This window comes from Lolium rigidum, chromosome 2 (genome assembly GCF_022539505.1).
Source record: "Lolium rigidum isolate FL_2022 chromosome 2, APGP_CSIRO_Lrig_0.1, whole genome shotgun sequence".
Lineage (NCBI taxonomy): Eukaryota > Viridiplantae > Streptophyta > Magnoliopsida > Poales > Poaceae > Lolium > Lolium rigidum.
The window spans coordinates 139,251,378-139,264,670 of record NC_061509.1 but is presented as its reverse complement, the minus strand read 5'-3'; the positions used below and the strand labels follow the sequence as shown (position 1 = coordinate 139,264,670).

General features: G+C 42.4%; 1 pseudogene; it reads left to right on the top strand.

Annotated features, from left to right (window-relative positions):
* On the top strand, positions 1-12,686 carry LOC124690163 (annotated as a pseudogene).
* Positions 12,687-13,293: the final 607 nt, after the last annotated feature.

The following is a 13,293-nucleotide window of genomic DNA, read 5'->3' as shown; positions in this document are numbered from 1 at the left end:
ATGGATCTTATAACTCTTACTGCTACGATAGCAGTTTTGTTTCTCACTATGATTATCTTCAGAAAATTCGTTGCTTCGACACGGGAAACAGCATCACCCCAGCCACCTGTGGTGGGTGGTGGTTATCTTCTAACAGCTCTGCATACACTTCGGACCAAGGGTGTACAACCAGTACTCTATGATCTGTATACAAATCTGGGCAGTGTGTTCACAATAAACATATTTGGTCTGAAGAAGGTGACCTTCTTGATTGGGCCAGAGATCACGGCTCATTTCTTTCAAGGGCCACAATCGGAAATCTGCCTATCGGATATGTATAAACTCACCGTTCCCATTTTTGGAAAAGGCCTTTTTCTCGATGCGGATTTCGCTAGTTATATGAAGCAGATCAAAGTATGCAGAGATGTAGTGAAGTCAGCACATATGAAGAGCCACGTCGATTCGATGGTTCGTGAAGTGGAGGTAAGCAACACATAGATGCATGCTTTTCCAGAAAGCGGTACAAATAGAGCACGGGTTCCTGGGGGCACCTTCTCAAATAGAAAACACATTTGGAATGTTAAAAATTGTGAATTATTTCCACAATTACATATAGATACTCATTATGCTCTTATAGCCTATAATAGATGTTCCATTTGCTGGTATTAGATTCACACATATTTTTTGTAGTGCACAAATGAACATATTAAATTAAACGAGCTGTAATATTTATTTAGTTTGATTTATATGTCAGATTTAGATTTTATCAAAATCTCAGGATCAATGACCCCGAGATCCAACCCTAAGCTCAATGTATTATTATTATTATTATTATTATTATTATTATTATTATTATTATTATTATTATTATTATTATTATTATTATCTAGTTAATTATTTCTTTTAAACATCCACTAGCACACTCCTTGGAGTTTGTACTGGAATACGATAATAACACGAGGAAACAAATAGTCCTTCTGATCTGGTTTATTGGGCGCTTAATGAGCTGCATCGTGACCAAGCACTACCAAAAAAAATCGGGTCCTTGAGAGTGGAAGCCCATCACGGAATTGTGATTCCCCATCAAGTTAATAAAATATTGCGGTAAACCGCCGACCCATTGTCAAGAAAATAGAATTTGCTCAAGGGCTGACCACCAAATTTTATTAACCTAACAAGAATTATCGTCAATGAAATTAACTGACTAAGTACCTATATTCCCATCAAGTTTTATTTTTTCTAGCATGAATAAACCATCAAGTTAATATGCTCAAACCGGACAGGCTTTGCAAAACGGCCAAGCCAAATGTATTAGCTTGGGAGGTATATGGAAACCGTCAAGTTAATGTCATTTAACCTGAGCGGCATAAGTTGATGGTCAAGGAAATGTATTTATTTGATAGGTATATTGGAACCTTCAAGTTAATATGATTTATCTTGAGTGGCGTAACATTATGGCCAGTAAAATTGATTTCCTTGATGGCCCAATGTGAGCCCCCTACGAGGAAATTCCACCCCGTTAATGACCCGAGGTTTTCTGATAGTGAACCTAGGTGTACAATAAGTTTAATTTGTTAACTTTAACTATTTTTTAATTGGCAGCCTCTCAACCCATTTATAAGCATAATGTTTGATAACTTAAACTTATGACTAAGTTTCTATGTATCGATTCGATTTCATTCTTCCATGATGGAATATATTTCGCTCGAGCACTCTGACCAGCCATACTGCTTTTCCATATTCCTATCTATTTAGTCCTGTTATTCTGACGAAGTTATATGTCACTATACACATGATGGTCTTAATAAATAAGCAAAGAAAAGCACGATGCACCTCCACGTACATATGTCGTTTCATACAATTCACTTCTGAATATCTCATTTCTGGAAATACTATGGCAGGTTTTTTTTTCATCTTTTTAGTTTAGAAAACGAGGTTGATCGAGACTCCCAGCCTCTAAGCAGAGTTTTTTTTTAAAAAAAATTAGGAGTAATAATTTAACAAAGAGGAACGGGTTAGATGTCTTTGTAAGACTGTTGCATTTACATAGGTAATAAGTACAATTTCCTGTATGAGCTAGAGAGGTTTATCTTTCATGATGACGTTTACAGGACTACTTCGGAAAATGGGGTCAAGAAGGCATCGTCGATCTAAAGCATGAACTCGGACAGGTGATTCTGATGATTACAGCCTGATGCTTCCTCGGGAAAGAGATTCGTGAGAAGATGTTTGATGAAGTCTCTATGCTTTTACATGATGTTTTTGAAAATGGCACTCACTTGATCGCCCTTTTCTTCCCATATTTCCCAATTCCCGCTCACCAACGACGTGATAAAGCACGCGCTAAGTTGGGAGAAATATTCAACGAGATCGTGAGATCACGTAGGATCTCACACCAAGCTGAGGATGGTGTGCTACAAAAATTTATAGACTCAAAATGCATGGAGAATGGCCGCCCCATGACTGACCATGAGATCACTGGGCTACTCATTGGCATGATGTTTGCTGGTCAACATACTAGCTCGAGCGCAAGCTCCTGGACGGGAGCTTGTCTCCTCAACCATGAAAACTACTTGGCAGCTGCTATAGAAGAGCAAAAGAAACTCATCGAACAACATGGAGAGAACATCAATTACAACATCCTGTTGCAGATGGGCACCTTACACTTCTCCATCAAAGAGGCTATAAGGATGTACTCTCCATCAACAATTATAATCCGCCATGCAAAAAAGAACTTTACTGTACAAACTAGAGAAGGCTACAAATATGAAATACCAAAAGGGCATACCGTGGCGACTTCTGTAGCGGTTGGCAACAAGCTATCCTACATTTATAAAGATCCTCATGTATATGATCCATATCGGTTTAGTCTAGGGAGAGAGGAGGACAAAGTTGGTGGAAAGTTTGCTTACACATCGTTTAGTGGTGGAAGGCATGCCTGCGCGGGAGAGGAGTTTGCATTCATGCAGATACAAGTGATATGGAGTTGTTTGCTAAGGAACTTTGAGCTTAAAATGATTTCTCCTTTCCCGGAGGAAGAATATGATAAACTTATTCCAGGACCTAAAGGGAAAGTGATGGTTGGGTACAAGAAACGGCTTCTGCAAGTTAGCCCATGAATAATGAGATAATAATACAAGAAAGAACCTAATTATGATAAAAGTTGTTATGTGTTTGTATGTAAGTGAGTGGAGGAATGGTGCAAAAGTAAATTGAGAGTCAAATTATGTAAGCAGTCATCTTGTTATCTATCCCCTTATTGTGAAGTACCTGCACATGAATATATTTATTTTCTACATTTAATATTTTATGTTAATTTATCATCACAAACAGTTTAGAAAATCCCATAATATAGGTGATTTTTCGTACTATCTCACATGATCAAGCGGCTATGCCTCAGTGCCCTCTTCCACCTCCCTATGTATGCATTCCTCCACTTTCTTGATCCCCCCCCACCGCCCTCCTCTTCATTTCAATTATTAGTTTACGTATAAAACAACTCTCTTTAAAACACTCTTAGTTGAGATCAAGTGCAGCTTACAAGTATCCTTTTATAGACAGTGACGAGGGGCATAATTAAAGACCTTAAGCAAATATCTCTTCGTGGTTTGATACTCTTTTATCAATAATACATTGGTTTGATACTTTTACTTTTAAAACTAGCTGCAATATATTTGTACACTTGCAGTCATCACCGGCCCGGGGAGGTGCGGTATTGTTGCGTATTCGACGGTATTCCGGTGAGAGGTGATTCACGTAGCGGATAGAGGGGGGCCATGGGGCGAGGAGTCACCGGGATAGGACACATGAGTTACCCAGCTCCAGAAACCTCACGACGGTGGTGAGACCCTACTGCTGCTTGTCTAGAATTGTTGGGAAACTATTGCGAGATTACAATGAGTTGTGTTCTGCCCCAAGGGCTCCCATGATCTGGCTTATAAAGTTACACGAATCTAGGGTTGCATGTCAGAGATCCACCTGGATATGAATAAGTCTAGATTACATTACATTGTCTTCTCCTTGCTCGTCAAGGATCCGACCTGCCATCTATGTGTGCACGGATCCGACCTATCAGTTCCGGGTTGGACTCCTTCATCTTGATTCTCCAGCAACTAGACCGCCCGGTCGGTCCATAGGCCTTACCACCATTTGTGGGCCACATGGGCTTGCCAGAATTGAGACCCCTATGTGGTATACCTAGTTAGCATATCCACAGCAGTAGCCCCGGAGTTCTCCGGGACTCACCATTCTTATGTCCAGCTCAGTTTGCGCATGTGTCTTTGTCTTTGCTCGGAACGATTAACATAGAATCTTAAAGGACTCCCAAACTTCATATCTCTGACCTAATTAAATGGAAACTTCATCGTGTTGACCTCAACGGTCATCTTGCAAAATTTGTGTGTCTTACATGGCTAGGTTCTACTGAGAATCTTCCTAAAATCCAGGGCAGAAATTCCGGCATAGATAGATTTCTTGGATAAGGTGATTTCAACAGCGGCAGTTTCACTGCTCAAGACGTAGGACTGATGTCTACGGGAGCTTCTATTCTTGTAGACAGTGTTGGGCCTCCAAGTGCAGAGGTTTGTAGAACAGCAGCAAGTTTCCCTTAAGTGGATTACCCAAGGTTTATCGAACTCAGGGAGGAAGAGGTCAAAGATATCCCTCTCATGCAACCCCGCAACCACAAAGCAAGAAGTCTCTTGTGTCCCCAACACACCTAATAGGTGCACTAGTTCGGCGAAGAGATAGTGAAATACAGGTGGTATGAATAAGTAGTAGCAACGGCACCGTAACAGTGCTTTGCCCAGGACAAGTAAACAAGCAGTAGTAACGCAGCAGTGAGTAACGCAAAGAAACAAGTAAACAAGCAGCGATAGCATTATTTAGGAACAAGGCCTAGGGATTAGACTTTCACTAGTGGACACTCTCAACATTGATCACAAACAGAACAGATAAATGCATACTCTACACTCTTGTTGGATGATGAACACATTGCGTAGGATTACACGAACCCTCAATGCCGGAGTTAACAAGCTCCACAATAATGCTCATATTTTAGTAACCTTTAGTGTAAGATAGATCGAAAGACTAAACCAAGTACTAGCATAGCATGCACACTGTCACCTTCATGCATATGTAGGAGGAATAGATCACATCAATATTATCATAGCAATAGTTAACTTCGCAATCTACAAGAGATCATGATCATAGCATAAACCAAGTACTAACACGGTGCACGCACTGTCACCTTTGCACACATGCAGGAGGAATAAAACTACTTTAATAACAAATCACTAGAGTAGCACATAGATAAATTGTGATACAAAACATATTGCAATCTTAAAGAGATATAAATAAGCACTTCACTACGCCAAATAAGTATTCTGTGAAATATGGCCTAAGAGACCCACACGGTGCACACACTGTCACCTTTACACACGTGGGACAAGGAGTCTCCGGAGATCACATAAGTAAAACTCACTTGACTAGCATAATGACATCTAGATTACAAGCATCATCATATGAATCTCAATCATGTAAGGCAGCTCATGAGATTATTGTATTGAAGCACATAGGAGAGAGATGAACCACATAGCTACCGGTACAGCCCCGAGCCTCGATGGAGAACTACTCCCTCCTCATGGGAGCAGCAGCGGTGATGAAGATGGCGGTGGAGATGGCAGCGGTGTCGATGGAGAAGCCTTCCGGGGGCACTTCCCCGCTCCGGCAGGGTGCCGGAACAGAGACTCCTGTCCCCCAGATCTTGGCTTCGCGATGGCGGCGGCTCTGGAAGGTTTCTGTGGGTTTCGTCGAACGCCCCGAGGTTTTTAGGTCAGGGGCTTTATATAGGCGGAGAGGCGGCGCAGGAGGGCTTCTGGGGGGCCCACACCCTAGGGGGGCGCGCCCCTTGGCCGCGCCGAGGTGTGGTGTGGTGGCCCTGCCCCCTTCTCCGGCGGTTCTCGTGTGTTCCGGATGCTTCCGGGTAAAATAGGAACCCGGGCGTTGATTTCGTCCGATTCCGAGAATATTTCGTTACTAGGATTTCGAAACCAAAAACAGCAGAAAACACGAACTGGCACTTCGGCATCTTGTTAATAGGTTAGTTCTAGAAAATGCACGAATATGACATAAAGTGTGCATATAACATGTAGATAACATCAATAATGTGGCATGGAACACAAGAAATTATCGATACGTTGGAGACGTATCAGCATCCCCAAGCTTAGTTCTGCTCGTCCCGAGCAGGTAAAACGATAACAAAGATAATTTCTGGAGTGACATGCCATCATAAACTTGATCATACTATTTGTAAAGCATATGTAGTGAATGCAGCGATCAAAACAATGTATATGACATGGGTAAACAACTGAATCATAAAGCAAAGACTTTTCATGAATAGCACTTCAAGACAAGCATCAATAAGTCTTGCATAAGAGTTAACTCATAAAGTAATAATTCAAAGTAAACGTATTGAAGCAACACAAAAGAAGATTAAGTTTCAGCGGTTGCTTTCAACTTGTAACATGTATATCTCATGGATATTGTCAACATAGAGTAATATAATAAGTGCAATAAGCAAGTATGTAGGAATCAATGCACAGTTCACACAAGTGTTTGCTTCTTGAGGTGGAGAGAAATAGGTGAACTGACTCAACATTGAAAGTAAAAGAATGGTCCTCATAGAGGAAAAGCATCGATTGCTATATTTGTGCTAGAGCTTTGATTTTGAAAACATGAAACAATTTTGTCAACGGTAGTAATAAAGCATATGCATCATGTAAATTATATCATATAAGTTGCAAGCCTCATGCATAGTGTACCAATAGTGCCCGCACCTTGTCCTAATTAGCTTGGACTACCTGGATTATCACCGCAATACATATGCTTTAACCAAGTTTCACAAAGGGGTACCTCTATGCCGCCTGTACAAAGGTCTAAGGAGAAAGCTCGCATTTGGATTTCTCGCTTTTGATTATTCTCAACTTAGACATCCATACCGGGACAACATAGACAACGAGATAATGGACTCCTCTTTTAATGCTTTAAGCATTTGACAACAATTAATTCTTTTCTCATTAGAGATTTGAGGATGTATGTCCAAAACTGAAACTTCCACCATGAATCATGGCTTTGGTTAGCGGCCCAATGTTCTTCTCTCACAATATGCATGCTCAAACCATTCAACTCAGTGTAGATCGCCCTTACTTCAGACAAGACAAACATGCATAGCAACTCACATGAAATTCAACAATGAGTTGATGGCGTTCCCCAGTGAACATGGTTATCGCACAACAAGCAACTTGATAAGAGATAAAGTGCATAATTACATATTCAATACCACAATAGTTTTTAAGCTATTTGTCCCATGAGCTATATATTGCAAAGGTGAATGATGGAATTTTAAAGGTAGCACTCAAGCAATTTACTTTGGAATGGCGGGAAAATACCATGTAGTATAGGTAGATATGGTGGACACAAATGGCATAGTGGTTGGCTCAAGTATTTTGGATGCATGAGAAGTATTCCCTCTCGATACAAGGTTTAGGCTAGCAAGGCTTATTTGAAACAAACACAAGGATGAACTGGTGCAGCAAAACTCACATAAAAGACATATTGAAAACATTATAAGACTCTACACCGTCTTCCTTGTTGTTCAAAACTCAATACTAGAAATTATCTAGACTTTAGAGAGACCAATTATGCAAACCAAATTTTAGCATGCTCTATGTATTCTTCACTAATAGGTGCAAAGTATATGATGCAAGAGCTTAAACATGAGCACAACAATTGCCAAGTATCACATTACCCAAGACATTATAGCAATTACTACATGTATCATTTTCCAATTCCAACCATATAACAATTTAACGAAGAGGAAACTTCGCCATGAATATTATGAGCTAAGAACACATGTGTTCATATGAACCAGCGGAGCGTGTTTCTCTCCCATACAAGCATGATGTAATCCAATTTATTCAAACACAAACAAAAACAAAAGCACACAGACGCTCCAAGTAAAGTACATAAGATGTGGCCGAATAAAAATATAGTTTCAAGAGAAGGAACCTGATAATTTATCGATGAAGAAGGGGATGCCTTGGGCATCCCCAAGCTTAGACGCTTGAGTCTTCTTGATATATGCAGGGATGAACCACCGGGGCATCCCCAAGCTTAGACTTTTCACTCTTCTTGATCGTAGTATATCATCCTCCTCTCTTGACCCTTGAAAACTTCCTCCACACCAAACTCGAAACAACTCATTAGAGGGTTAGTGGATAATAAAAATTAACATGTTCAGAGGTGACACAATCATTCTTAACACTTCTGGACATTGCATAAAGCTACTGGACATTAATGGATCAAAGAAATTCATCCAACATAGCAAAAGAGGCAATGCGAAATAAAAGGCAGAATCTGTCAAAACAGAACAGTCCGTAAAGATGGATTTTATTAGGCCACCAGACTTGCTCAAATGAAAATGCTCAAATTGAATGAAAGTTGCGTACGTATCTGAGGATCACTCACGTAAATTGGCATAATTTTCTGAGTTACCTACAGAGAATTAGACCCAGATTCGTGACAGCAAAGAAATCTGTTTCTGCGCAGTAATCCAAATCTAGTACTTACTTTACTATCAAAGACTTTACTTGGCACAACAAAACACAAAACTAAGATAAGGAGAGGTTGCTACAGTAGTAAACAACTTCCAAGACACAAATATAAAACAAAGTACTGTAGCAAAATAACACATGGGTTATCTCCCAAGAAGTTCTTTCTTTTTAGCCATTAAGATGGGCTCAAGCAGTTTTAATGATGCACTCGCAAGAAATAGTATTTGAAGCAAAAGAGAGCATCAAGAGGCAAATTCAAAACACATTTAAGTCTAACATGCTTCCTATGCATAGGAATCTTGTAAATAAACAAGTTCATGAAGAGCAAAGTAACAAGCATAGGAAGATAAGACAAGTGTAGCTTCAAAAATTTCAGCACATAGAGAGGCATTTTAGTAACATGAAAATTTCTACAACCATATTTTCCTCTCTCATAATAACTTTCAGTAGCAACATGAGCAAACTCAACAATATAACTATCACATAAAGCATTCTTATCATGAGTCTCATGCATAAAATTATTACTCTCCACATAAGCATAATCAATTTTATTAGTTGTAGTGGGAGCAAATTCAACAAAGTAGCTATCATTATTATTCTCATCAAGGGTAGGAGGTATAGTATAATCACAACAAAATTTACTTTCCATAGTAGGTGGCGCCAAAAGACCACTATTATAATCATCACAAATAGGAGGCAAAGTATCATCAAAGAAAATTTTCTCCTCAATGCTTGGGGGACTAAAAATATCATGAAAACCAGCTTCCCCAAGCTTAGAACTTTCTATATTATTGTCAACAATGGTGTTCAAAGCGTTCATACTAATATTACTACCAAGCATGCAAAGAAGATTTCATAGGTTTTTTAATTTTCGCATCAAACAATCCATGTTTTAAATCAGGAAATAGAATAAGAAGCTCACTCTTGTACATTATGCCAAACTAGTGTAAATAAGAAACAACAAGATGCAATTGCAGGATCTAAAGGAAATAGCTTCGAGCACACACACGACGGCGCCGTAAAAATACTTTACCCGAGACCGTAGTATGAGAGCCTTTTACCTTTCCTCCCCGGCAACGGCGCCGTGAAAAGTGCTTGATGTCTACGGGAGCTTCTATTCTTGTAGACAGTGTTGGGCCTCCAAGAGCAGAGGTTTGTAGAACAAGCAGCAAGTTTTCCTTAAGTGGATTACCCAAGGTTTATCGAACTCGGGGAGGAAGAGGTCAAAGATATCCCTCTCATGCAACCCCGCAACCACAAAGCAAGAAGTCTCTTGTGTCCCCAACACACCTAATAGGTGCACTAGTTCGGCGAAGAGATAGTGAAATACAGGTGGTATGAATAAGTAGTAGCAACGGCACCGAACAGTGCTTTGCCCGGAGACAAGTAAACAAGCAGTAGTAACGCAGCAGTAGTAACGCAAGAAAACAAGTAAACAAGCAGCGATAGCAAGTATTTAGGAACAAGGCCTAGGGATTAGACTTTCACTAGTGGACACTCTCAACATTGATCACATAACGTAACAGATAAATGCATACTCTACACTCTTGTTGGATGATGAACACATTGCGTAGGATTACACGAACCCTCAATGCCGGAGTTAACAAGCTCCACAATAATGCTCATATTTTAGTAACCTTTAGTGTAAGATAGATCGAAAGACTAAACCAAGTACTAGCATAGCATGCACACTGTCACCTTCATGCATATGTAGGAGGAATAGATCACATCAATATTATCATAGCAATAGTTAACTTCGCAATCTACAAGAGATCATGATCATAGCATAAACCAAGTACTAACACGGTGCACGCACTGTCACCTTTGCACACATGCAGGAGGAATAAAACTACTTTAATAACAAATCACTAGAGTAGCACATAGATAAATTGTGATACAAAACATATTGCAATCTTAAAGAGATATAAATAAGCACTTCACTACGCCATTCAACAGTGAATAAGTATTCTGTGAAATATGGCCTAAGAGACCCACACGGTGCACACACCGTCACCTTTACACACGTGGGACAAGGAGTCTCCGGAGATCACATAAGTAAAACTCACTTGACTAGCATAATGACATCTAGATTACAAGCATCATCATATGAATCTCAATCATGTAAGGCAGCTCATGAGATTATTGTATTGAAGCACATAGGAGAGAGATGAACCACATAGCTACCGGTACAGCCCCAAGCCTCGATGGAGAACTACTCCCTCCTCATGGGAGCAGCAGCGGTGATGAAGATGGCGGTGGAGATGGCAGCGGTGTCGATGGAGAAGCCTTCCGGGGGCACTTCCCCGCTCCGGCAGGGTGCCGGAACAGAGACTCCTGTCCCCCAGATCTTGGCTTCGCGATGGCGGCGGCTCTGGAAGGTTTCCGTGGTTTTCGTCGAACGCCCCGAGGTTTTTAGGTCAGGGGCTTTATATAGGCGGAGAGGCGGCGCAGGAGGGCTTCCGGGGGCCCACACCCTAGGGGGCGCGCCCCCTTGGCCGCGCCGGGGTGTGGTGTGGTGGCCCTGCCCCCTTCTCCGGCGGTTCTCGCGTGTTCCGGATGCTTCCGGGTAAAATAGGAACCCGGGCGTTGATTTCGTCCGATTCCGAGAATATTTCGTTACTAGGATTTCGAAACCAAAAACAGCAGAAAACAGGAACCGGCACTTCGGCATCTTGTTAATAGGTTAGTTCCAGAAAATGCACGAATATGACATAAAGTGTGCATATAACATGTAGATAACATCAATAATGTGGCATGGAACACAAGAAATTATCGATACGTTGGAGACGTATCAAGGACACGTGGCAGTAATCCAACGGCGCGACCCTTGCGTTCCTATCGTAGGATCGATGCCCTCAAGTGCAAGGGATCAATGAAATATCCTATGGGAAACACTACCCAAATTTATAGTTCGACACAAGGAAAGCAAACGAGAATATCAGTAAGATTTTAGCAATTGAGACAACACTCTCAACCGCACATGTGTATAAATTATTGCAGTTGAAACAAAAGCAGTAAAAAAAAAGCAGTAAATAGTAGTAGCAGATTCCTAGTTTTCATCGGAAGAGAAAACTTGTAACTTTCAGTGATTCAAAGCGTAGGCATGAGGCAACTAGCGGGCCAGTGCATGAATAAGATTGATCATATAATGCAAATATAAATAACATATGTTTATCTCTAATTCTTTGTGTGTAGGTGTGTGTCCCAAATTTAGTTATGCGTACTAGACGGGGACGCGGGGGGGGGGTTGCATAACTTCTATTGTCCATTTCACCGATGCCAACTTGGAACTACATGTAATTAATGTCTACCCTTTATAATAGCCCAAAACAATACATTAACACTTCATGAACACATATAACCCTCAAACTAAAACATATCCTCCTTGATATCCCACCGCAGTCTCCTCTTCCTCCCGAAATCCCCTCCCCAGATCGGCACTCCTCCCGCCGGTCAACCCCGCCGCCCCAGCTGGCGACGAGCCCCCCTCCGGACCACCTCTCTCCTCGATGGGAATCCGTCGCCGGCATCCCCGCTCCTAACCAGCGGCCAAGCTTCCGCCGCCCAACCATCTCCTCCCTCCACCGCCAAGGCGCGGCCGTCGCCTCCCGGCCACACCACCCACCGCCGCCGCCCGCACATGAAACCGATGCCGCGGGTGCCTGCAACTGCGATGCGCCGCCGACGGCAAGCCAGGCCCCCGGGCCCCCAGCGCCGCCGCTAGCCTCTGGTCCGCCGTGCCCACCTCCCTCACCGTCGGCGAGAGCTGAGCGCCGCCGGACGCTGCCCCCGCGCGCCGCCGACACCTTCCCCCACGCGCCTCCGGTCTCGCTCATCACGGCCGGTCGACACTGCGACCTCCCAGGTTCTGCCGCCGGCAACGCTCATCTCCCGCATCCCGCTGTTCTCAAGCGTCGCCTGGCTTCAGCATCGCTGCTCGCGAGCTCTGGCGCCGCCGCCGTGGTACCTGCGGCCAGGCTCCATGGCGCCACGAGCGTCCTCCTGTGTCGACCACCGCTTGTCCCCGGCCATGCCCCGTACGTCTTCGACTCCGGCGAGCCGCCCCCGACTACCCGGCGCCGTGGCTTGTCCTGAGCCACGCGTTACTGCCCCGACGACCCCTGCACACCGCTGCACAATGAAGCCGTTAATTGTTGCGGGTGCTCCCAAGAAGATTGGCTGTGCAGTTCGTCTTGTTCAGTTCTGTACTTCCTTTTCTTCTGTATATGGCGCACGATGTGCTCGCATTCATGGATGGAAACAAAGAAGGATAAGGAGAACCTTTGCTTATTAAGCATCTGATTCCATCTGTTTTCTATTTTTCAGAGTGAGTACTGAGTACTTGAGACATCATGTGTTCATTTGCATGCCTAAGTCGGTAATTCATGGTGGATGCGAATCTATTGACAGGTATAAGTAGGATGCTTTAATTTGTGTACTCAGTAATACTTGCTACATGAGTTCGCCCATGTTTGTATTCTTGATGCAGATATGATAGACGTTTTTTTCATGTGTTGAAATTGTGAAGCGTGGCACCAATATTTCTCCCTCATTTTCTTGTTTTACCTAGTCACTGGATTACAGATTATACTGGTTTCGTGCTTACTTGATGGTAATAGCCATAGATTCAAAGTGCTTTGCAAAACGGATAACATGTAGGCTTAGACATTGGTTGATAAGCAATCAGTAGTCATATCCCGAG